Below are 26,729 nucleotides of genomic sequence, written 5' to 3' on the forward strand. Positions count from 1 at the left end.
GTTGGGAGATAGTTACATCCATGAGGTGTGGGAACTTCCCTTCTTGTACAAATGCCTCAATGGCATGAAAGAAGTATTTCTTAGCGGTAGTGAATGCGAGACTTCAGTCAGCCATTCGATGATTTGTAAGCAGCTGTCCTTGCATGGGTGTGCAATGCCTCGGTGGTGAACTTGGCTTGCTATCTGAAGGGAGTTCCGGTCCCCTTGATTAAACGCACATTCCAGGTGCTTTCAAACGGCAGCTACGTCCTCCTCAATAGTGAAGACTGTTGTGGCACGTGGGCCGGAATAGTTTACGTTGTTTCGGTCACTAAGGTCGTTACCTGCTGTGAAAGTCTGTTGTTTCCCCCCACTAAAATTAGGGAGGTAGCGGATATTTGGCCTCACATTGCTACTTCCAAGGTGTATTTCGACAAGTTAAGTAGACTGAAGGCTTTATTGTTTCAGAAGCATGTGGCCCTTACATCTGCACGTGAGACCTACGCAATTCAGGTGGCAAGGTCATCAGCGGAAATACAGTCCCTGTTCAATACCAACTTTCCGAGCCACTTTGGTGAACTCGTGGGACGTATATTTAATGCGTCCAGCACGGCTGGATTACCACACTTTTTCAAAGCCGTAGGTGTTGGTTTCGTTCACACCTTCTCTTCCATATTCGGCTTAATACCTTCGGCTATTCATTCAATTTTCGGAAGCATTTTTTGGGGATTTCCGATAACTTTGGCTTTATTAGCCGGCATTTTGCTGTTGCTGTTGTTTTTCCGCAATGGCTGTCCTGCTGCAACAAGGACGAATGTGGGTGCTCCCATCAGCGCAGCTGTGTCGTGAACGCATGATGCGGCACTTTGGAGTAGCACTCCTGGAACATTTGGAGTGTGACTGGTCTTTGTCATTCAGGCCAGTTTTGGATTGTGTGCAGCCCGTATTTCGGTGCCATTGGTGCTCTTTTGAACATGCACTAGACGTCTGTCTCTCACAGCAGCGCCCCCCAGTGGTTGATGCTGATCTGTTGATGTTCCCGATGAAAGCTCATTACCAGACATGCGCGCTGCGGCTGCGTTTGCTTTGTGAGGCTGATTACGAGATACCCTTCATGGAGGAAGTTGATATTAACTCGTTCACAGGCTCTGCACGGGATGCCGCCTTGGTTGACACTGGGGCTTTGGAACACACCTGCTCCATGATGGTCTTTGGCATGGATTTTCCGGTTTTGTCATCTGCCGAAGTGGAGAATCTCCTGCTTTCCATGACCACTGTTTGAATTGAATTTGTATTAAATTGACATTATCATATGAATTCGGCATTTTGCCGCATGCTATTTTTTTTAAATTGAGGATTAATATGCTTTGGTGTCCTCTTAACTTGTTGAAATTTGGTAGGGTTTTAATAATCTTTTAGCTTAGGGCATTTTTAGGTTTGGCTTAAACCACTTTCTACCGACAAGGGGAGGGTGTAGTGTAGCCATTTTTAATGTAGCTTTCTGCACGTTTGCTTAACGTATTAGGCCTCTGTGCACTTTGCCCTAGATGCATTTTATTTAACCTTGCACTGTTATTTTAAAATAACCAGTTTCACGGTCTTGTTTTTATTTCATTCTATCACACGGTTTAGCTTACTTTAGCACTGTGTTCTCAAACAATACATTCTTGCTCGCTCTGTGCTTCAGTCAAGGATACAGTCTGACACATTGCCGATAGATGTGGTAGAAGTTTAGTCTTTATGGTTTGAAGAAAGTACACATCCTTACGTAGGGATGTTTCTTAGAGCACCGGCGTGTTAGTTATAAAAACACTTTCTAGTCCTGGTACACGTAAGAGGGAGATTCCAACCAGGAACCCACAACTAGATGCTGACTGCCCTGTTGCAGATGCTGATCCAGATCACAGGCTTTTGCTCAGGTATGAGGGTTGATGTCCTCCCGGGGGAACCTGAAAGGCAGGTTTACAGCTTCACATGCTGTGCTCAAAATATAACTTAGAGAGAACATAATTCAGTTGCAATATGATAGCCTTATTGTTATTTTTCACTCTCCTCGTTACTATTTCAATCCTACTGTGTTGTATAGTTCTGGTTGTTGCAGCTCACGCTTTGTTATCTAAAATGCAGTTGTTTTATTAAACTAATCTTTAAAACTCAAACTGCCTTTGTCAGTTAAAAACAGCTAGAACATACGAAGAGATAAAATGTTGACCATGTCAAGGAGAGCAGGCCAAAGTTAAAGGCAATGTCGGCAAAACTTTGAAACTTTAGAATAAGCCAGTGGTCAAATTCATTCATTTAACAGTAGTCATGATCTTGAAGAATGTCTTCGAAGCCATCGAAAGGAAGGGTATTTAGGAAAGAAATCACATTGTCTGCTCCATGGAGCAGTAGTGTGCAGCAGCCTCAGGTCCAGGATCACCTACGAGGGCAGCACAATCCATAGTGCCTAAGGGAGCCAGATAGTCCAGCAAAGGTGTCTCATAAGTGGCCTCGCGAATCAGCCTCAGTCTCATGGGGCACAACGTGAACGAACCCTCTTCAGGAACAGCAGTTCTTGGTCCACATGAGGCACTGGCGGAACAGCAAGGCACACCGAAGGTAGATGTTTGAAGAGGCACCAAGTGCAATGAAAGAGTTGGTTGCACACACCATAAGACTAGTCTGAAGGACAGTGAACAATCATGTTCCAATTCTTCCAGCAACGGAGCACCAAAGAACTGTACCATACGATCACAGCACAGCTGGGCAGGTGGTAGAAGCTCCATCACTCTGATTAGCTGGGAAGGCACAACCACTGCGTATCACGAACAGCAGCAGCAGCAGTATCCGGCTAATGAATGCCAAAGTCACAGGAAAGCCGCCAAACACACCTGAAAAGAGTGAATGGAAGGCTGAAGGAATGACTATGAAGACAGTCTGGAAGATAGACACAAATCCAGACCCAACAGCCTTAAAGACGTGTACAATCCCTGTAGTGCTCAAAGCGTTGAATATTCTGGATACCAGCTCTCCAAAGTGCTTGGGGAAGTTGGTATTTAATAGGGATTGTATCTCGGCTGATGATCTTGCTATCTGGAGGACACACTTCTCTCTAGCCGATGTCAACGCAACTTGTTTCTGGAACAGTAGCGCCTGTAGTCTGCTCAGCTTGTCATAATTTACCATTAGTAGTCTCAAAGTGAGGCCACATTACTGCAACTCTTATCTCTTGTGTGGGGGGAATAAACCACGTGCCGCAATAAGTTACAAACTTAGAAACTGAAACTGCGTATGCAATTCCCGGTCTCATACTGCAAAAGCTTTGTTTGTTCAGGACCACATAACTTCCATTTGAAAGTATACGAAATGCTGAACGAATCAAAGGGAGAGGAGTATCCTGCAGAAAACAGGCCAAGTTTGCGACCCTCACATTGCAAAGGCCATAAAAGGACACCTGTTTACAGATCACTGAATGACTAACAGTAGTCTCATTCGTTTCAACTGAGAAAGACTTCTGTTTTGCCATTCAGACATTAATATTCAAAGTTCAACTTCCACTCTTCTTTCACATAGCTATTGCCTAGCTGTTCGTATCTGCCTACGGCAAGGTGTTATAAGCATTTAGAAAAACAAAAGTTGGAAATGGGCAGATTTATAATGCCAAGGACAAGCCATACTGTTGATGGACTTTCTGTAACTGTGAAAGGCAACTTTTCTATATAAAGCATGGTGAAACTCACTTCTCTTTTAGCCATTGCCTGTTGCTCCCTGGATAAATTAGAAGCAGTAAACAGGTCTGTACTGTTAATGTATTTCCATGGAACTTGGCCATTTTTCAAAATCTGTAGTGTTCAACCTAACTGCATGTTGACTTTGTCTGTGGTGTAAAAAGGACATCATTCTGAATGATGTCAATCGGGCATGACACTATGTTATTAAGAGTTTATTCTGTTGGAGTGCTCATGCCATTATCGACAACAGCTAAAGCCTTTTCCAAATTTTCCTTATCCATCTGCCTCAAACACGCAGCTGCTTCCATTTGAGAAAGCTTTCAGATCTTATGGTATATGGCATAGATGAATCTTTTAGAGCATGGCTTTCTTGGACCTAGCAAGAAGCCCTGCAAGTCTATATCTTCAGCTAGGGTATTAAGATGCTCTTTAACTGCAGCTAAGGTGTTCGTCTGCAACCATTTATGGCACAGTTTATCCACGCTGTACGTAGTAACTATTCACGAGTGTTGACCCACGACAATGCAAGGGTCCGGCCAGCTAACCTTGAAACCCCCTGAGGAATTCACAAAATGTGCTTGACACCCATTTGTGTCTATTGGCCACAATAACCACCCGCCAGGACTGGAAAGTGAAGATTTATAGGTACCAGCCTGAACCTTTGCATCTAATTCTTCCTCGTGCCATTTAGGAAGGACTGCCAAATGTTGAATTTTGCCGGTGTGGGTATACTGGGTGCATTCATTTCCTTTATTTTTGTTAACCGTAGACAAGATGTCTGTGGAATTGTGTCATTCAAAAAGATAATTTGAACAGGAATAAGGCATGCTGTAAATACAGCTTTTCTACCCTGAATTTGCCAATCTAGTGTTTGTTAGCAAAATGTTTCTAATTTTAGAAGGTAAATTGAACTAGTATGATTCTGTATTCTTAATATCATGCCCAAAAAAATATGTGAATTTATCACAATAATGCCTCGGGCTCCCCACAGGCGGAGGCGAACAGTGTTCCCACGGTGTGTAACTGAATACTGATCTGTGTCTAGTTGCTCGGTGCAGGTATTAATGTCCACAGTTTTTATAACAGAACATTTCCCCATAATTCTTTGTGTTAATGTACACACCATCACTTTGAAATACAGTGTAATCCTGCAATTCAGCAAGCATGGAATCAACTGTTTGAGGTAATTACACCAGCTGTGGTTTCTGATGACTGGGATGTTCAGTCACAGAAATTTTAAAGACATATGGAATTTGAATGACCTAAATAGGCCCGTATATATAAACCAGAACTTTATCCCACACACTCCCATCAGGAATTGGTACTGCTGAAATGTTCACAAGGGACAAGCCTCTTCGGACGTTTTGTGAGGAAAGATATGGAGTTAGGACTTCATCCACTGACTCGACAGAGGAGCATTCAGGAAGATAATGACCATTTGTAGTAAAGTATCTTCTTTCTGGTATGGTTACCCCCACTTTTTACCTGCTGTCACTATGCTCTATGTTCACTGTGATCCTGCTAACCAAGACCCCAGTGACTACGCTCTCTCCCTTTAAATTTGGTTGCTTGGACCACACACACCCAACATTTGGCATACTGGTGCCCCCTTGTAAGTTCCTAGAATATGCTACCCTGGGCATTGGGGCACCAGGGGTTCCCCGTGGGCTGCATCATGTATTATGTCACCCATGGAGAGCCCATACAAAGGATATCTGCAGGCCCACCATTGTAGTCTGCATGAAAGGGTGCATGCACCCTTTTCACTACAGGTCACTACACCTGGTCACTGTAATTCACCCCTACAGTAGGTCCTCCAAGTCCAGAGGGCAAGGTCCAGGTACCTGTGCGTGAGGGCACACATGCATGAGCAGAGGTGATCCCATGAACTCCAGATCCATTTGCATGGACTTCATGAGTGCAGGAATGCCATATTACATGTGTACTGAACATAGGTCACTACCTATCTCCAGCTACATAATGGTAACTCCGAACCTAGGCATGTTTGGTATCAAACATGTCTGAATCATACCCCAATACCGTTGCCAGTATTGGAAGTATGATTCCATGCACTCTGGGGGCTCCTTAGAGGAACCCCGGCATTGTGGCTAACAGCTTTCTGTGGTTTTCTGGGCAGCCCAAGCTGCTGCCAACCCTCAGACGGCATCAAGTCTTCAGTCTGCATGAGAAGGAATGAGTATCCCCTGAAGTGAAGGAGTCACTCCCCTGCATCAGCAGGCACCAACTGAAACGACAACCGGCTGCCTGGATCTCCTCTCATCCTGAGCTGCGTGGATCCTGCATCACGGATGGTGGTCCGGAGTTGTCCCCTTGGTCCTCTCTGCCAGCTGTCCAACTTTGGGGAGGATAAGCCCTTGCCTTTCTATGCACGACAGTACCTCAGTACACCGCGTCTCTTGCAGCTACCAAGGTTTGTTGGCATCTCCTCCAAGGGATATTCAGGCTCCGTTTAGCCCCAGCACTCCTCCCTGTGACGCACAGCCTTCTGCATGCTTTTCCTGTGACGTGGGACTCTTCTTCAGTTGTGCTGCGTGGGCTACTCTGCAACTCCTGGGTCCTCTTCCAGTGGGTCTCCTGTGGGGGCTTCCTTTTCTTCTGTGGACTCTGTCCATTGCCGAGGGTCTCCTGGGACTACCCCCTGTGGGTTGAGTCCTCCTGGACTTTGCTGGTTCCCGACAGCCCCACTTTTGGTATACCACGACTCTTGCCTTTGCCAAGGATTGTTGGTGGTTTTCCCAAGCCACAGACAGACTGCAAATTTCCATCTGGTATGGGACCATCCTCCCGGAACTCGTCACCAACTCCAGGGCTGCACTGTTGGCCGTCTTTGTCCTACCGCCGACCAACTCTTGGGTGTGTAGTGGCTCCTGCCACCACTGGACACTCCTGAGACTTCTGGACTTGGTCCCTTTCTTTTTCAGTTATTCCTAGTCAGGAATCCTTTGCTACTTTCTTGCAGTCTTGTCTGGGTGTTGCATTATTATTCTTTTTAGTGGTTTGGGGAAAATCCAGTAACTCCTTTCTTCCTGGTCACTGGGGGACACTGTGGTACTTGCATTTTAGGATTCCTAGTTCCGCTAGCTCCCTTCTACAGGTTCCACTTGCCTGGGTTTGGGTCCTTCATTTGCATTCCATTTTTTAATATATGGTTTGGGCTTCCCCTTGTGCCACTATTGTATTTTGCTATTGCACTGTTTTCTACTGCTATTTATGCCTATTTCTGATGACTACTGTACATATCCAGTGTGTTACTTACCTCCCATTGGAGGGTTGCCCATCTAGTACTTTTTGGTAATTGTGTCATTAAAATAAAGTACCTTTATTTTTGTAGCACTGAGTGTTTTCTTTCATGTGTGTAAATGAAATGTGACTACAGTGGTATTGCATGAGCTTTGCAGGTCTCCTAGATAAGCCTTGGCGGCTCATCCACAGCTACCTCTAGAGAGCATGGCTTCTAGACACTGCCTACACTACACTAATAGGGGATACTTGGACCTGGTATACAATGTAAGTATTTTAGGTACCCACCACACACCAGGCCAGCTTCCTATACCATTTATAAGGAGAAAGAAAACAAACAGTCACCAAACCAATCCAAAAGAGAAAGGCAAGCAATGTCAGAAATAACCACAGATAATTCCATGAATAAATTAAATAGTTATTTGTAAGCCATGTATCTTTTAAACAGGTTCAGTTGCAGATGTGGGTGAAGTTGAAGAGAAGTCATCATGGTCGATGAAATAACCAGAAGCAGTCTCTGCAAACACAGGAGCCGGTGCATTACTGGTGGATGGATCCACTTTGCGTGAACGCTCATTGCAGACAATGTCGTCTGTTTGTGTGCAGTTGGAGTAGAAGACAGACACATCATGGACAGTTCTTGTCATTGAAGTGGTAACGGGAATTAGCAAAAGCTCATTTCTGCCCTCCCCAAGCTCGAGAGGGAATATGTGTTGGGTAGTGAGAGGGGACCGGGACCTACCCAAGGGACCTCTGGGTCTACTGTGCAGGATCGGCCACATGATGTAGTTTGATGTTGTAAATGGAATTTGTAAAGCGCACTAATCACCTGTGAGGGTCTCAAGATGCTGAGGAGGGGGAGGGGAGGGGTAGAAGGAGGGGGAGGTGCTTCTACTGCTTGAGCTGCCATATCTTGAGAAGTTTCCTGAAGGAAAGGAGATCTTTGGTCTGGCACAGGCGGGTCAGAAGAGTGTTCCACGTTTTGGCGGCGAGGTGCAACAATGATCTACCGCCGGTCGTAGTTCTGCAGACGCGTGGGATGGTTGCGAGGGTGAGGTCGGCGGAGTGGAGATGTCGGGTCGGGGTGTAGAAGGAGAGTCATCTGTTGAGGTATTCTGGTCCGGTGTTGTGCAGTGTTTTGTGGGCGTGGTTGAGGAGTTTGAATGTGATTCTCTTGTTGACTGGGAGCCAGTGCAGGTTTCTCAGGTGGTCTGTGATGTGGCAGTGGCGGGGGATGTCGAGGATGAGGCATTCTGGATGAGTTGCAGCCGCTTCTGGAGTTTGGCTGTGGTTCCTGAGTAGAGGGCATTGCCGTAGTCCAGTTTGCTGCTTACGAGAGCTTGGGTGACTGTTCTGGTGGGTTTCCATTTGTAGTTCTTTCGGAGCATGCAGAGGGTGCTGAAGCAGGAGGAGGAGATGGCGTTGATTCGCTGGTTCATGGATAATGAGGAGTCCAAGATGAATCCTAGGTTGCGTGCGTGGTCGGTGGGAGTCGGAGTGGCTCCAAGAAGTAGCAGGCCACCAGGAGTCATCCCATGCAGAGGGAGTGGAGCCGAAGATGAGGACTTCCATCTTGTCGGAATTGAGTTTGAGGCAGCTGCTCTTCATCCATTCCGCGATGGCCTTTATATCTTTGTGGAGGTTGGTCTTGGTGGAGCCCTTGGTGAGGGAGAGGATCAGCAGGGTGTCGGTGTATGAGATGTTGAGGTTGTGGGATCGGGCGACGTTAGCAAGCGGGGCCATGTAGATGTTGAAGAGGGTCGGGCTGAGGGACGAACCCCAGGGTACGCTGCAGACGATTTTGGTGGCCTACAAGCGGAATTGGGGGGGGGGGGAAGGGAGGCAGACTCTCTGGGTTCTGCCAGTGAGATAGGGGGTGACCCAGTCCAGAACTCTGTTGCGGATTCCTGCATTGCTGAGGTGTGAGTGTAGGGTGTGGTGGCAGATGGTGTCGAACATGGCCGAGAGGTCCAGGAGGATGAAGGCCGTGGTTTCGCTGTTGTCCAGTATGGTTCTGATGTAGTCACGGGCGGTGGCGATGAGGGCAGTTTCGGTACTGTCGTTGCTGCGGAATCTGGATTGGGAGGGGTCCAGTTCTCCTTGAGGAAGCGGGTTAGTTGTCTGTTGACAGCCTTCTCGATTAATTTTGCTGGGAAGGGGAGCAGGGAGATGGGGCTAAAGTTCTTGAGGTCCTTTGGGTCTGCCTTGGGTTTTTTGAGGAGGGCGTTGATCTTGGCCCTCCTCAAAAAAAAGTGTCCCCGCTGCCACCAAAGAGAACCTCATAAGGAGCGCATCCTCCCAAGGGCCATCTTTGCAGATTATTCATTGCTCGCTGGACCCCATATACGTGATGAAGCCATCTACTGCCAGAACCTAAAATTCTAGCTGTTAAGGACTGCTTTAGATCTTGATTCCACCTCTCTGAATTTCCCTCGGGATGGTAGGGTGAGGAGTAATGGAGTTCAACACTCATCGTCCTCATGGTGTCCCTGAATACCTTAGAAACAAAGGCAGGGCCTTGGTCCGTATGGAATGCTGAAACCGCATATGTACCGATAAAGATCAGCAAGTCTTATCAGTTTGAGCATCAGCCTACTGCTGAGGCGATACCCACAGGAGTCTAGAACAAGAATCTATAGCAATTAAGATTTGTGTGCACTATCAGGTTTTAGGGGACCACAATGGTCCAGGTAAAGACACTGTAGTGGCCTACTGGACACTAACAGGGATGTCTGCGGTGGGCGTTTAATGTTTGAACCCTTTATCTGCTGCCAAATGTCGCAACAAAGAACATACTGCTTTGTCTCTGTATAGACCCGGCTACCAGAAGCGTTTATGTAAGAGTGTTCTTGTGGCTGCAACACCAGCATGTGCAGAGGAGACACCCTCATGCGTTGCTTTGTTTAAATCTTATCTCTGATCTTGGTTGGGGATCACTCGATCTCCAATCCCACAAAGTGTTGCATAGACAAGATTCTGTGCACTGATGTGGTATGAGTATTTTGTAGGGTATGCTTTTGGGAGAGGCTTGTCTTCAGCCGAAGTTTTGAAAGCAGCTAAAATTTCACTATCCCATCTTGTCTAGGAACGAGTCACTGCAGCAACGGAAGCCATAGCTACTGCGTATTTGGCCGCTCCATCAGCCAAAGTACTGTCAATAATGTGTACTCCTACATGTTGGTGGCCCAATATATGGACTACATGAGCATTAGGTAGCTTATCCTTAGGATCAGACGCCCTTCCCCAGAGAGTTGTGTTTTATGTGCTCTCCTTTGAGTCTCTGAACCCGTTCAGTTGCCATTGATTATCTTAATCATTGAAGGACTGGACACAGTAGCACGAATCACAGACAATCAAAGTGAGTTGTCCTAAATCCCTATGTTCTAGCACTAGAATAAGGGCATCAAGTTCAGCTAGCGGAGCTGTGCAGTCCCCCAGGGTTTGAGTGTAGGAATTGCGAGGGTGGAATATACCATCCTTCATCACTCCACTCAAGGCTGCGCAAGCGGCTGAGTCTTGATGTTTAGTACCTATAGCTGGTTGTGCTGAACTATTGGAGTAAATAACAGTATGGTATCTGTCAAGCGGCAAGATGTCTAGAGGTGCGGGGTACTCCTGTTCGTATTGGAGAGTTCTTGTGCTTAAAGGTTTGGATCAAAGATGTAATCAACATCGTGGCAGTCGGGGAGGTTGCCCACTAAATCCAACATGGATGTGATGCTTTAGCGTTGCACACACTCGCTTTGGTGACGGCCTCTAAGGCAAGCACCTGGGTAATGACAATGCATTGCCCTTGGGCAAGTGGCCTTTCCTTGATGACAGCCATCTGTACAGCAGTTCGAATTTTTTCTGTGGGTGCAAAGTGTTCTGCATTGAAATATAAATATGATTTATATGCTATGGGCACCTTGTCACCCTCATTAAAGGTGACATAAGCAAGCCCAATGGCACCAGCAATTGTTCCGATGACTAAATTTGTTTGGTTGTCACAGGTGTGTAAGTGTTTTGCTTCTAGCATGTCCTGTTGGAATCCTCTAAGGATGCGCATGTGTTCTACTGTCGAGTGTCTGCTAGAAGAATCTGGGCTTATTGAGTCAGAGTGGCTTGATGAGTTGTGCATAATCAGGAATGTAAGTTCTGTCGAAGTTGAAGAAACCAATTAAAGACTGCAGTTTCTTGATAGTATTTGGTGGCTGGAGTTGAGCACATTTCTCTAAAACGTACGGGTCAGGCTCTCGCCCTCTTTTGACAGCTCATTTCCCAGGAGTAATACACTGAGAAAGGTTATTTTAGTTTTCCTAAAATTACATTTGTAACCAAGGGTTGCGAATCCCAAAACAATCTGATCGACCCTGGCAAAATGAATGTCATCTTCTGCGAGATTGATGTCATCCACATAGGACAATGCCTTAAAGATCAATATCATGCAATATTGATGTTACACGGGCTGAGAACAGCCCTGGGCTGTTCTTGTAGCCTTGGGGCAAACGACAGAAGCCTTTTTGTGAGCCAAATGAGAATGCACTCAGGTCTCAACTTTCATGTGCTACGTTCTGTCAGGAAAAAAATGTTGGAAATATCCAAGGTTGTTTTGTATTTTTCACGCACTATGCTATTAAATAGTGCTGTACGAATTTTGTATTGCGTATGTGCGTGTATGATTGTTTAAGTGTCTGTAGTCTAAGACTATTCTATATGAATGGTCAGGTTTTGCAACAGGGAATAACAGGTTATTTATTGCTGAGACACAAGACTCAATTACTCCCTGGTACTCGAGCCGAGTGAGGATCTCCCTCACTGGAGCTTTAGCTTCGTGTTTGGCAGGATATTGTGGCTGAGGATGGGGTGTGAACCTAATCAGTATTACATGTTAAGGAGAATCCTTGTCCCAACCTTCATGTTTGCGGTATCGCACTGGTTCCTACGCTAAAGCACAGTTGACAGTGTAGGCTTGTTTTACCGCTTCTGGAACAAGAACAGAGAAAGAAGGCAAAATGACATCTTCCCCTTGTGGGAGCTTACGGATGTGCTCAGACGGCCAGTTTCTTTTGGCCAATAGGATATCACAACTAAGTTCATCCATGAATATTACACTAATGGTGCACTCTATGTCTCCCTCAATTTGGATATTTAAACCATAAACCCTGTCGGGTGGGAGAACGTACCTGCCCGCAGTATCAACTGCAGTGAAGTTGCTAGTTACTGTCGCATCCAGATGATCTTTCAGACTCTGGCGACATATTGTGACTTCTGCTGCGCTGTCCAGCAGTGTCACAGCCCACGTCTTGTTCTTCAGCAATGTTCTCAAGTTCTCTGGCATTTTTAATTGACAGTGCTGCCACCTTTTTCTTTATAAACTGTGGCTTTTGTTGTGGGGACTGGTCTTCTATTTCGTCTGAAGACCATGGTAAGTCTTTCTTCTGTTTCACGTAGTCCGGATGTTGCTCTGACTGGCCCACTCTCGCTACATCTATCCAGTGCATCCTGAAAGGAACGAGAGGGATGTGAATCAGTATATCTGCCAGGAGCTTTTAAATTTTCTCTATTTCTGAGATTATATCTCCTTCCGGAGTTCTCCGGGTGTGGAGAATCTGCCCTGTGACTGTCTTTAATTTGTTTTTGTTTCTCCTAGCGCCTTTAAGAACCCTCCTGTGCTTGTTTGGTACCTTCTTTAGGGGTGGTACTCTGTATTTTGGACTTTTTCGGCTTGGCTCCCAAACTTTCCCATCCTATACTGGTATAGGCATTGTAAATTATTTCCGGTAGCTGTTTCTCCAGTTCCAAGTGTGGAATCTCTCTGAGCCGCTGCTGTATGGCCAACGCTACTTCTTCCTCTTCAATATAACTGAGTATTATTGAGGAGACAGCGTCAGAGTTACGCATTAGTTTCATCCTGAAGTTTAGGGCTGGGGCGGCCTGTTTATTCTGAATTTGTTTTATCACTTCCAGTAAATTGGCAAGTGTTGGGGGTACCATGTGTGGTAGTATAAATCGCAGCGAAGACTGTATCCCATGTGGCGCAGTCATCCACTGAGGGAACCATCCTGAAGGGCAAGCACATTGTGAGAATTCTGCCACTCCTGTGGTCCTGTATGGGGAAACACAGCTTCCAGCTGATTCGTTTTCTGGGCTATCCAGAACAGGATTTTCTCTTGTTCCGCGGGCACTTTGCCCATGAAAGAATGTACTGTTTGTGGATTAATCCCGGAAGTGGCCAACTGATATTCAGCAGGTGCTGGATGCGCTGGTGTTGTGTTCAGAGTTCGCATTACGAACTGAACAAGTCGTCTATCTAGTGTTACTAGCGCAATGTATAAATTGCCCAAATCTGTTCCGTGCATGTTTTGCACACCGGGCTGAGGTGTATATGTGGCAAACATTGGCCACGTTGGTCCTTCATTACCGAAGGGACCTAATCTCACGGGTTGTATTACATGTGGTAGGGCGCCATTAAAACCAGTTCTGATGTTCTTGTAGTCGGTATTTCAAGATACTGGTGTGCTTGGTACCGTTGTGGTACATTTGCAATTCTGTATGTGCGGAATGTGAATGGGCTAGTGTCTTCCTCAGGAAAGGTAACCCAGGAACAGAATGTTTCTGTCTGGTAAGCTTCATGAGCGTCTACAATGAATGTAACATCCCCGCCCTCATCACCTAAGCCATGCCAGATCATATGTAGCGTTAATACATGTCTGACATTCTCGGGAATGTATATGGCATTAGCTATATTGTGAAATGGGTAAAGAGATGGAACACCAAATGGGGACAAAGTCCTTTTAAGAGTTCGAGCTCGAACAACCTACAGCCTAATTAGGTGCTCCCTGTTCAGCTGAGGAGGATCTTCCCAAAGACCACGGACATCTCCATATAATGGTACTTAGGGTATCTGCTGTGTGTGAGAAAGTGATATTCAGGGCATCCGTAAATTGGAGCCATAACACCATTGTTGGTGGCGCCATGTCGTAGTTGGATTCTTGCTCTAGGCAAGACTGCTGGTTTAGGGATGATGGCACTTTTGTTTGTAGACGACTAGGCCAATCCTACAACAAGTCCCAACTGTCGGCCCAACCCTCCCGGCTAACAAGCAGTACCTCACCAAAAATCCAATTAGTAAAAGGTGATTTGTAGCAGCCGTTCCTCATGGACTCAAGATTGCGACATCTCTGGGGAGTCTAGCTTAAACGGAGATTACCCTTTTCTCATGAGCAACAAGTCTAAGTCATGCACAGGCAATAATTGAGATGCAGTAACATTTTCAATAGGTTTTATTAACAAGACTGCAATCTACTGTAAAATGCATGAATTGCAATGATTAGGATAATGAACAATGCAAGAAACAGAACTGTAAAATCGAGTCACAAATATAAAGACCCCCACCATTGTGCAATAAACAGAAGATGTGAAATAGACCCTAATACTCTAGCTTGATGAACCTAATCTCTAACCTGAAGAGAGCTAGGTGTGTTAAACCTAATCTCCCAGTACCATGTCCATGAGAAGACCCCCCATCCCCCACCCAACCCTCGTTACCTTAGAATGAGAACTCTAGCTTAGACTCCGTGGAGACACGAAGAATGGGTCTGCATCAAGGTGACGTGTAGCCTAGATAGCTTTAATGGCATTTGGTCGGAATCCCTCTGATAACCCTGTCTGCATGAGATGTATTTATACAGATCTTGTAGGAACCCTGACACAGGTATGTTCCCAAACAATAGATAAGTAGGCATGCTTGGGGCGGCAATTACATAAACAATTCCCTGAAAAGATACATTATGTTACTGTCACAGGTAACTGGGGAAAGTACATGATGTGAATACCTACATATATCACTTATCTTTGACGCTGATAGTGCTGCCTTCACAGAGTGGCACTGATAACGTCAAATTAAAACATCTTCCTAACTATAAACATAGCAGCCATTTTGGAAGAAATAATTAAATAAATGCACTAAAACAGGCTAAGTAGGTTAAAAGTCACTAGGTGACTGGGGCACAGGCCTGCAAGCGAGAAGGCTAAGCTATCTCCTGATTCCGAATAAAAAACAAATTGGAACCACTACACCACAACCTAAAGAGGATGGAGGAGCCCCTAACCTCTAGTAGCCATTGAGATTCATTAAGCTTATTTGCCTTCACGTGTAGGTCTGTTTTAATCTGAACAAAAACAAAAACACAAGTGCCTTATCAAAGCTGTCGCTTTTACTTCAGGGAGCGCAAGAACTATCACTCATAGGGTTCTGGAGGTTATGACTATTTGCAGGAGAGAATACATCTCACCCGGGAGGGTATCCAGGCACTATCAAAGAAGGCAGCTGCGCTGGCCGACTTTTATGTCTAAGTAAAGAGCCATATTTTCAGTTTCTTGCAGAATTCAAGAACCGAAGAGGCGACTCTGGTGTGTAGGGGGAGGTCATTCCAGGTCTTGGGTGAGATGAAGAAGATGCTGTAACTGCCAGCCAAGGCTCTGCTCATACAGGGGGGGATATGAGCAATCAGATAGCCAGCCAAATGTACACTTCTGGTGGCGATATAGGAAAGTGATGTGGCTGTTGAGATAAGGGGGGGGCCTAGACTGGGAAAGGCTTTGTACGTGTGGGTGAGGAGCTTGAAGACAGCATGTTTATGAACAGGGAGCCAGAGGAGCTCTTTGAGGTATGGGGCGATGTGTGTGCAGGGCAGAAGCCAGAGTGCGAGTCGGGCCACTGCGTTTTGTATGACCTGAAGTCCTCTGGTCAGTTGGGCAGTGGTGCTGACAGAGTGCGTTGCCACAGTCCAATATGCTGGTGATGAGGGCCTGGGGGACAGTTCTGCATCTGTTGACTGGGAGCCATCTCAAGAATTTTCTGGGGATTTTTAGGGTGCAGAAACAGTATGAGGCAGACGAGTTGTTTTGGCTAGTTATCGAGAGATGACGATCGACTGCAGTGCCCAGGTTCTTTGCTTGATTGCCTTGGCAGGTTGGTGGTCAGACATTTGCTGACCATCAGATAGAGTTCTATAGGGAAGCGTTCTTGATGAAGAGGACCACTTCTGTTCTATGTTGAGTTTTAGACAGTTGGTCTTCACCAGCTGGCAACTTCAGAAATGAAGTTGGTCTGGGTGTTGGAGGTTTTGTTGAAGAGGCAAAGTATGAGCTGGGTGTCGTCTGCATAGGAAATTATGTTGATTTTGTGGGATTGTATTATGTTGATGAGTGGTGCCATGTAGGGTTTGCACAGCACAGGGCTGAGAGAAGGTCGTTGGGGAACTTCCCAGATGAGGCTGGTGGCTGAGCTGGACGCCTCCTGTGAGGAAAGGAGCAGGATCCAGCAGAAAGCAAGCCTTCTTCTGCCGGGTTCATAGATGCACTGATTGGGGATGGGATAGGAGACCGCGTCGGAGGCAGAAGGTAAGTCGAGAAGTATGGGAGCGACGGTGTCTCCTCGGTCTATGATCAGTCTGATGTGGTCTGTGGCAGCAATGAGGGTGGTCTTGGTGCTGTGGTTGGGCATAAATCCAGATTGGGAGGGGCTGAGGACGTGGTTGTTCAGGTGGTCGGCCATTCGTTTGTTGATGACTTTCTTCAAGACTTTGGCAGGATAAGGCAGCAAGGAGACTGGCTCGTTATCTAGATTTTTAAGGTCTGACAAGGGTTTCTTCAAAAGGGCCAGCAGTGTGGCGTGTTTCCAAGTGTCCAGGAATGTGGCTGTGTTGATGGAGTTAAGTACAAGGCTCAAGGTTGTGCAGATGAGGTTTAGTCCTTTGTTGAAGATAAAGTGTGTGCAGGAATCCAACAGCACTCCTGAGTGAACGTATCACATAGTTTCTGAGGTTCCTACCATGGTGAGGTCGGAGCCAAGGAAGTCATGATGGCATCTAGGGGATTTGTCTCGTCAGGCAAGAGGACTGCGATGGTTGATGGGTCCAGCTGGTGGCAGGGATGGGGAAATCATATCGCCCCATGATGTGATAATAAATTGAGGTGTTACCATGCTGTGAGTGCTCTGCTGTTTTTTGGGGGGATTGTTGACGGATGAGATGTGCTTCACCACTAGCACAATAGAGATACCAGTTAGGAAGTGTCCAGCAGTTAAGTGGTGATTGTAGTTGGATATTTAAATTACCAGACTGCCAAACCGACAGCGTGCAAACCAGCCTACGTGGGACATTACTTAATGTTGAGGTGCTACTACTCAATTCACCACTCCAGTTATGGGCATTGTTGGCAACAAGGAAGGCAGAATGCTCGTGATTAAAAACTTTCAGGCATGTGGAAAATGAGAGGGTTTGGAATTTAGCGCATCCTTTAAATTGTCTGTATATACCATTATGGCGTAAAAACTATACAGGTGGGAATACGTATGCAGGCATGTAAGGTGGGTATGGGCTTTTGAATTGCAGGACATTTTTAGGTTTTAGGGTGGGAATGAGTTTTTGAATGGTAAGGGTTTTAGGATTGGTGTGGGTTTTTTGGGTGGTAAAGGCATTTTTAGGTTGGGTATGGGTTTTTGGGTAGTAAGGGCATTTTTAGGATTTAGGTTGGGTATCTGTTTTTGGGTGGTAAGGGGTTTTGGGCGTTTAGAGTGGGTATAGATTTTTGGGTGGTGAGGGGCTTTTACGTTGTAGGGTGGGTATGGGTTTTTGGGTGGTAAAGGCATTTTTAGATTTTACGGTGGGTATGGGTTGTAAGAGCTTTTTAAGGTTTTAGGGTGGGTATGTTTTTTATTATACTAAGGGCATTTTTAAGTTTTAGGGTGGGCATGGATTTTGGGTGGTAAGGGAATTTTTAGGTTTTAGGGTGGGTATGGGTTTTTGGGTGGTAAGGGCATTTTTAGGTTTTAGGGTGGGTATGGTTTTTTTGGTGGGAAGGGCATTTTTAGGTTTTAGGGTGGGTATGGGTTTTTAGAATGGGTATGGATTTTGGGTGGTGAGGGCATTTTTAGGTTTTAGGGTGGGTATGGATTTTGGGTGGTGAGGGCATTTTTAGGTTTTAGGGTGGGTATGGGTTTTTGGGTGGTAAGGGCATTTTTAGGTGGTAAGGTTTTTTTTTTTTAGGTTTTAGGGTATGTATGGCTTGTTGGGTGGTAACGGGGTTTTAGAGTTTAGGGTGGGTATAGGCTTTTGGCTGGTAAGGGTTTTTTAGGGATTAAGGTGGGTATGGGATTTAGGGTGGCAATGGTAATTTTAGGGTGTGTGTGGGTTTTTGGGGTTTAGGGTGGGTACAGGTTTTTGGGTGTCAAGGTGATATATATACATACATATATATGGGTTATATTTACCACTAGTTTTTACAACGTATATGCCTTTACCATCCATACCTTTATAATTAAATTTTCTTGATCAAGGCGTGTGTGGTAAAGGCATATGCATGGTAAAAACGTTTGTTGTAAATTCATGCATGGTAATGACTCATGCGTTGTACTGCCCGCTTTGTAAAGGTATGAGTGGGTAAAGGCATCCGTGGTTCCGTCATACATATTCTGTGGTATGACTCGGGTCAGTGAATTTTAAGTGGTGTGCTTGACACTTGGGTCTGAGTATGAGGCTTCAGACACTAGGTTACATAGGTCCATGCATCTGACACGTGGATCTGCATGACTGTGTCAACTAAGTGTGCTTGTGGATAGGTTGTTTGAGTGACCTCTGACTGAAGCCTTTGTGCCCGACATGAATCACTTGTTTAGAAGAGACTCTTTCATCTTGGTATAACTACATTACAGGTTTACAAAGTAATGGTAGGAAATAATAGTTTTCTTTCCGATGTAAAGGACTTGGAGTTTACTAAAAGCACACACACAATATTCTTATGGGGGTTTTCTGACAACCCTTTTCATTCATTGAGCTGTTGTGTCATTAACATTCTTCTTCTGCCCACTATAGCATGGGGCAGTGTATCAACCCACTTCAGCGGGGGCGTCGTGAACCCCCACCTCCTCACCACCCCAGCTTTGGCAGCTACAGCGGAGAGTGGGGCTCTATATGGCCCTCTTCTGTCTGGAACTAGGCAGACACATTTCATAAATATTACTGAGGGAATACAAAGTCCCTAGAAAACAAAAGATGAGTAAATAGAAAAAGGAAGTAAGTAATATTGAATATATGGAAGGGAAGGATAAAGGGATGAGTGGGTGGATGAATGAGTGAATGCTGGCTAGGTGGATAGACTGGTAAAAGGGTGGTCCATTAGTGAGATGGATGGGTGAATGATTTGATAGGTGGACGGATAGGTGAAAGGATGGCAAAGGGTTGGATGGATGGGTGAGTGGGTGAACGGTTGAGCCGATGGGGGGCAGAGTGGACGAATGAGTGAAAGAATGGATGACAGAGTGGGTGGAAGGATGATGGATGGATGACAGGGTGAATGAATGGATGGATGAATGGAGAGGGATGGATCACTGAATGGCAGAGTGAATGGACTGATGCAGTGGGAGAAGACTGAATGAAGCATGATAAATGAATGGATGTAAGAATGGAAAGGTGAAATAGTGGACATTAGCGATGGATGAAAGGGTGAAAGGATGAATGGCTAGATATCTGGATGGAAGAGACACATGGAGCAGTAGGCTCACTTGCTACGCTTGCTTTGTGCCTTGAGAGCTTTCATTTCAAAGTTGGTACATTAATTTTCTAGCTGCTACCTTGCACTTCAGTCACTGGTTAACTTCACTGTAAGTGACTGTTTTGACAAGGGGCATACCTATACTGTATTTCCCTCAGGTTCCTAGGACTACTGTGATAGTGTGATTATTTTTTGGCCAAAAATATGAGGGCTCACCAGTTTCACCCACAATTGTGGTTTCGAGATGGCCAGGGGTTCACACTGCATCCCTTGCAATGAAACAATTCAAGGATAATGGGCTTTCACCTAATTCCAGAATTAGTTGCTTGCATTGGGCTACTGTAATCTCACATTGACACTGTCACAAAGTTTATGCGTACAAATACATAGCTAAATAAAGCACCAGTAAAAAAAGAAAAATAATACAAAGTAAAAAAAAAAATCTGTTGCCACATTGGAGTCTAGCGGGTCCTAGTTCCTGTGTCAGGAAAACAGGGATTTCTTAGCATTCAAGTAACACATGACGACATTTCCCCCCCCCCCCCCTTTTTTTTAACAGATGTGGTTGACTCTAGTGACATAAAAAGTGAGGCAAATACCAAATTCATGCACCCCCCTCTGCCCCACGCACCCGGAATTAGTGTAAGTCAAAAAATCAATAAAGACCCTTGTGTAAATACAATTACTCATATTTCAATGCCAGTCAAGTTTCTGATATGTAAACTAAATTTTCTAAAATGTTAATCAATTCATACGACAGTGTTTTGAGTTAGTGTGTGATCTTTTGGCACCAGGCTATTATGTAGGCTCCATGTGTTTTTTCTGATGTGGTACAAGCCCATAACTGATGTTATTTCTGGATAAAACGCCATTGAGCATGTTGTCCATTGCTTAATTTGTGCCAGTGGCTTATTTTCTATCATCAGACTTTGACCCACAAGAAGAGAGATAAAAAAAAAGGCAGATAAGGGAAAAAGGAGGATAATGGGAAACATACGTAGATAGTGAAATGGAGAAAGTGCGGATGAAAAAGAATCAGATAAAGAGACTGGAAGTGAAGGGCGGTGGAAGAGAGGCATGAGGTGGAATCAAGATGAGGGCCTTCACATTTAGCTTCCATAACATATGCAGCACCTCTCATGGCAGGCTTCCAATAAATATTTTGGCCCCTATACTTATGCATGTATTTTATTTTTAGATTTATTTTGGCAAATTAAGCACTGTTATTGTCTGTGTATATGAAAGGTAAATGATATAGAATTTGGGAGGTCGGTTGTTCAGATAAGAAGGGAGTCCCACCTCTCCACATAGCTCCATGGCAGGGCATGAAACCGGCTATTATCTGCCTGTAAGTAAGCCAAAGGTTGTCCATTTTTGATCAGTACTATTGAAAAAAAAGTTCACGCTCATTCCATACACGCATGCCTTTATGTTGGTGCATGCCCCTGCATACATCCTCATACATATGCCAGCCTAGGAAATGCTCTCACATGGTCGTGCCTGTGTATTTTTGCTGTTATTTTTACGATGCTACACAGCGTCGGCCAAATGTTTTTTGCTGATGCTGCACAGCATCAGCAAAAATCATTGCCAAAGCCAATAGGTCAGAAAATTGAGCTCTTTCTCAGATCAGTAAACTAAAAAAAAAAAAAAAAAAAAAAAAAAAGAAGAAAAAAATGGCAGTGGTTATTCCGCTCATATGCGTTCTGATACATGTATACATCATCACACATGCACGTGTAAGTAGAATGGCATGCAGTTACGTCAAAGCTTTTTAAGTCTAGCTTCAGCCAAGGCCTTTCGATTTTACTAAAATAATATGTATAATATACGTACTTAAACTGACTTTTGGCCACCTGTTTTCATCCATCGGTATGTTGTCATTCCCATTTTACTTCCGCCCACTTCAGCATACAGCGAGCATGGGGCAATGGGCAGCATACTTAAGCCTATAAAGTCACTTGAATTACTAAATTTTTCTTCTCTTTCACAAGCTGCACATCCACATTCAAGGAGTTCCCTTTAGTACCAGTTTTGCCTGATGCTGAACGCAGGACACATTTGGAGTGAGCAGATGGCACATTTCAGGCTTATTAGTTTCCATCTCCTTCAGATACTATTGTACGTTCCCCTTGAAGTGGACTGCTACTTCATGGCATTCCTAGACTGTGTTTCACCAATGCTCTTTAATAAACTTTGCCTAGGAAAAAAACACATTTTGTGGTGTTTAATTTGCAGCAGATTTATTTAAACGTAGGTCGGGTGTAATTTGTTTTTTAGTATTTGTTTTTTGTTTTTATACTAAGGAGCCAGTTTCCTTCCACCCATCTATTCTTCTTTATTTCCTTTTCACCTTTCTTCTTTTGTTCCTACTTTCTTTTTTGTCTTTCCCTTTTTCCTCCTTTTTGCATCTTTATTTATCGTCTTTCATTTTTTATCTTGTTTCTTTCCCTTTTTGCCCTCTTTAATTTTTCCTTTCCTTGTTTCTGTTCATTATTTCCTTTATTAATTTTATCGAGCTTTCTTAAGCAGTCTATTACACTTTATTTGTAATGTTTTTAAAAATGTTATGGTAAAATGGATGGCAGATTTGAATCCCCTTTATGTAAGCTTATCATTTTCCAAAGCTCAAATCCTTGTTTTAAGTGTAAATCATTTCTTGTTTTTTATGTACTGTGCAGTCAGTGTAGCCCCAGACTCGGTGTGTTCACATCTTGGCAGGAAACAAAATCACTAGAAACCGTGGAAGCATAAAAGGTTCATTGCAGCAGGTATCCTCACCCCTTGTTCTCAAAGAGTTTGGAAAACTGTCTCTAGATTTACTGGAGTTTCCTATGTGAAAAGCTTTTTGCCATAAATAGCTCAACATTTCTGGACAGTGAGTATAAAACTGAATCAAGTATAGTCCCAGTCTTCATCACATTGTCCTCTTGGCAGGCAAATAGGTCTCAGCCAAATCAACTCAACTTTAGATTCAAATGAAGTGAACACACTGATAAAGGAAAGCCAGGAGAAGGAAATCAAAAAGAACAGAGGTTGATGTGCACCACCCCATATAATCCTAACAAACTAAAAAAAAAGTATGACGCTGAAAAAAGAAAACTTGATTTCCAGTCTTATCGGGTGGAATCCTGACCCTGGCTAGCCTATTTGCCAAAAATATCCTAATGTAGCAGTCAGCTATTCAGGTTCAGGAAGAAATTCATTCTTGAGAGGATGTGACCAGTTGCACATTGAGCCAATCGGAGCTCGTGAAACTAGCAAGGCACATATGACATGTTTCATGCCACCGCCAGGGAATGAAAGAAATGGCCTTGAAGTCTCAGACTCTTAAAGCGAATACCTCAAATTCCAGTGCCCCTACACAGCAGCCCCTAATGAGACAAGCACTGTAAAAACTGAAGAAGAGAGAAAGAAAGAAACTGACCATCTTGTTTAACAATGCTTACCTAATTGCAAAACAAGGTAAGCCACTCTCAGACATGGATAGGGCTATGAAGAAAGCAGGCGTGGATATAGGAGAAAATTATACAAATCGTGAAAAAGTCTGATTTCATAAGATGTGCAGAAGATGCACTTGGACAGGACATAAAAAAAATAGTTTCATAGTGCCATCATTAAACAGGAAACAGTGCTAGTGAGAGTAGTCAAAGATGGGAAACGCAACACTATTTGCAGATCTTGTTCCACTTGAACATGCACATGCTCAAGGAGTTCTGGATGGTATATCCAAAGGTTATCTTTGGATTTGGTAGGTATGAGGTCTGAAGAACATCCAGGCCTATCACTAATAGCTGTCAATTTCGATGGTGCTGCAGTTATGATTGGATCTAAGGGAGGGGGTTGCAGCATTTCAAAAGAAAGACATTACTTTTCTTCTACCGTTCCACTGTGTAGCTCACAAACATCAGTTTGGGATTGTAGATGCTGTAAAATCCAATCCCTCTATTTGTTAGTTTGAACAAACTTTGAAATTGATTTTCAAATGTTACTGTTATAATCCTAAGAGACGAAGAGGTGCCAAAGAAATGTCAAGGATAATTGATAAAAACATTGCACATTTCACTGATAGTAACCAGGTTAGATGGTATCTAGCAAAACCAGGGCTTCGGCAGCCATGTAACAAAACCTGCAGACAGTGGTTCTACACCTGGGACAGGTTGCAGCTGGGAGTCACGATTCTTCCACTAAGGCAAAAAAAGTACCTCTCAATAGTAACTACCTTTACATTTATAAAGAACCTTTACAACCTGAGAGAAGTTCTGAAGCCAGTGTCTCAGCTTTCAGAATTCTTTCAATCTAATGAACTGCTTTTATTGCATGTTCCACCTGCTGGAGAAAAGCGTACATTGACCCTAGTAGGCCTTAAGAGTGAGTTGGGTGAATCGATGCAGCAGTTTAAAAACTGTACCATCTCGACAGAAGATAAGTTTGGAAACATTACTACTGATGGCTGGTCTTATTTTGGGCCATGGCGAGGTGAGGAGTAGGTTTTAAGGCGGGAGTGTCGCTCTGAGGAACGTGTGACTACAAGCACACACCCGTCCCGGAGGACCTATGATGCAATTAGCATAAACACTGAAAATTTGCCCAGCAGAGCATTGACACTGATGGCTAGTATTTATTTAATTGAATTTAATTGGTATATAACACCTTACCACATTAAATAGTAAAAGTACTTCTACTAGTGTAAGGCGCACGAGGAGTGATACTAGGGAGATCACTTTGGTCCTGAAGAGGAGTTTAGGGGTAAACTCCAAAACATGTAGACGGCTGAGTAGGACAGGTACATAATATACCCACCCTCCTGACACCCCTTTTTAATCATACCACCCCTCTGAGACATATTAAAATAGTAATATCATCTGGGGGGGGGAGGTGGGGGGGGGGGGGGTGGTATTTTTTAATTTACCAAGACCCCACCACTCCTATCCTTTTACAGCATCCGCATCGCTGATACCAATAATGCCCCCACGGAATCCATTGGTCGCAGCACTCTTTGTTCTGCAGCAGAACGGGAAGAAACCCAATGATGAAACATGCCACCAAGGGGTAACCCTGGTGGTGATGGTTGGTCTAACAAAAAAAACTTTTTTCTGTGGAAGTTTTTCCCTTCTGGGTTGCCCTCTGCCTCTTTTCCCTTTTCTCCTCTTTTTTTTTAGTGTACTGTTTCTGTGCTTTTCTATTTGTGTGCTTTCCTCCTCACTCCTTGGCTACAAGATCATCTGCAAAAACTGCACGTACCGCCCGGGGGAGGCATCGACATTGTCCACAAAGAGTCCCGACGCCTCGCCACCAGCACCCAAGACTCCACAACCGACATGGAATCTTCCAGATTGGAACCAACCCTAACACCACTCTGTGGGGCACCCTCATCTACCGGATGCAGGGCCCCCGCCCCCGTTCTGTGACACCATTGCTGACCTAGCCATCACCCACGCTCTCACATCCAAGTACTATATCCTATTGGGGGACCTCAACTTCCACCTGAAAACCCAAATGACAATAACTCCACCACCCTGATCGAAAACCTCGCCAACCTCAGACACAAGCAACTCGTCACTGCACCCACTCACTCGGCCGGTCACACACTGGACCCCAATTTCTCTGCCAGCAACCACATCTCCGTCAGCCACACCACCGAACTCCAATGGACCGACCACCACTGCATTCCCTTCACCTTCAACAAACCCATCGGTGGCCACCACGCCCCCTAACTTCCCAGCAGAAATTGGAACAAGGTCACAGAAGCCCAGCTTACCGCCAGCCTCAATGCAACACCCCCCCAAGCAGACGACGTCAACACTGCCGCACACAACCTCCACAAATTTATCACAGTTTGCGCCAACGTCCTCATCCTACTACAGAGACACAGCCAAGAAAGCAAACTGGTTCACCCCCGAACTCAAGCAGGTCTGCAGACGTCTAGAGAGGAAATGGCGCACCAACAAGACCCCCGCAAATCACGAAACCTGCAAAAAGCACCATCAAACGCCACCACCAGCTCATAAGGACCCCCAAAAAAGCTTGCCCAGCGAGGAACTTTTCACTGTCATCAAAGAGTTCACCAACCCCAACTCCACCGATATCCCCCCCCCATCGCAAGAACCCTGCAAAAACCTCACCAACTACTTCCACTGCAAGATCGCAGACATTTACAACAACTTCACCACCCCGGGCCCCCCCCACTACTTTCACAACCAGCCCGACCGAAGCGTCACCACGCCCCCCTGCCCTCCTCCGCTGGAACAACATCACCGACAATGAGACCTGCAACATCATGGCCACAATCCACTCGGGGGCACCCACCGACCCCTGCCCTCACCACATCTTCAACAAAGCCAGCAACAGCATTGCACCCAAACTCCTGCATACCATCAACCGCTCCTTCGAAACCGCCACCTTCCCAGAGAGTTAGAAACACGCTGAGATCAACCCTCTACTGAAGAAATCCACTGCCGTCTCGATGGACCTCAAAAACTACCGGCCCATCTCCCTGCTCCCCTTTCCGGCCAAAGTAATCGAGAAGGCAGGCAACAAACAACTCACCACCTTCCTGGAAGCCAACAACATCCTGGACCCCTCTCAAGTCAGGATTTTGAAGCAACCATAGCAGTGAGACTGCCCTCCTGGCTGCCGCAGACAACATCCACACCGTCCTCGACTGAGGCGAGACAGTCGCCCTCATCCCCCTGGACCTTTCTGCCGCCTTTGACACAGTCTCACACGATACGCTACGCACCCGTCTCCACGGCGCCGACATCCGAGACGCCGCACTGCAATGCCTCTCCTCGTTCCTCACTGGCAAAACACAGAAGGTCCAACTCCCCCCTCCTTCCCCCTTTCTCTTGGAAGCCACCATGATCAGCTGTGGCATCCCCCAAAGATTCTTGCTGAGTCCCACCCTCTTCAACCTCTACATGACCCTACCTGCCGCCATCATCAAAAGCCACGCACTCAACAACGTCTCCTATGCAGACAACACCCAACTGATAGTCTCCCTCACCAACAACCCGACCACAGCAAAGAACAATTTCCAGGAAGTAATGAAACCAGTCGCTGCCTGGATGAAAGACAGTTGTCTCAAACTGAACTCGGACAAAACAGAAGTCCTCATCCTTGGCTCCACAACCTCCGCCTGGAACGATTCCTGGTGGCCCACTGCCCTTGGAAACACCCCCTACCCCACAGACCACACCCACAACCTCGGCGTCATCTTAGATACATCACTCTCAATGG

At 45.3% G+C, this 26,729-nt stretch overlaps 1 protein-coding gene across 1 annotated transcript in view; it reads right to left on the reverse strand.

Moving 5' to 3' along the window:
- The window catches only part of MFSD4B (major facilitator superfamily domain containing 4B), a 238,415-nt gene that overhangs the window by 48,477 nt on the left and 163,209 nt on the right, over positions 1-26,729 (reverse strand). The gene's annotated exons all lie outside the window — the stretch shown is intronic.

The sequence above is a fragment of the Pleurodeles waltl genome, chromosome 5, assembly GCF_031143425.1.
Source record: "Pleurodeles waltl isolate 20211129_DDA chromosome 5, aPleWal1.hap1.20221129, whole genome shotgun sequence".
Taxonomy (NCBI): domain Eukaryota; kingdom Metazoa; phylum Chordata; class Amphibia; order Caudata; family Salamandridae; genus Pleurodeles; species Pleurodeles waltl.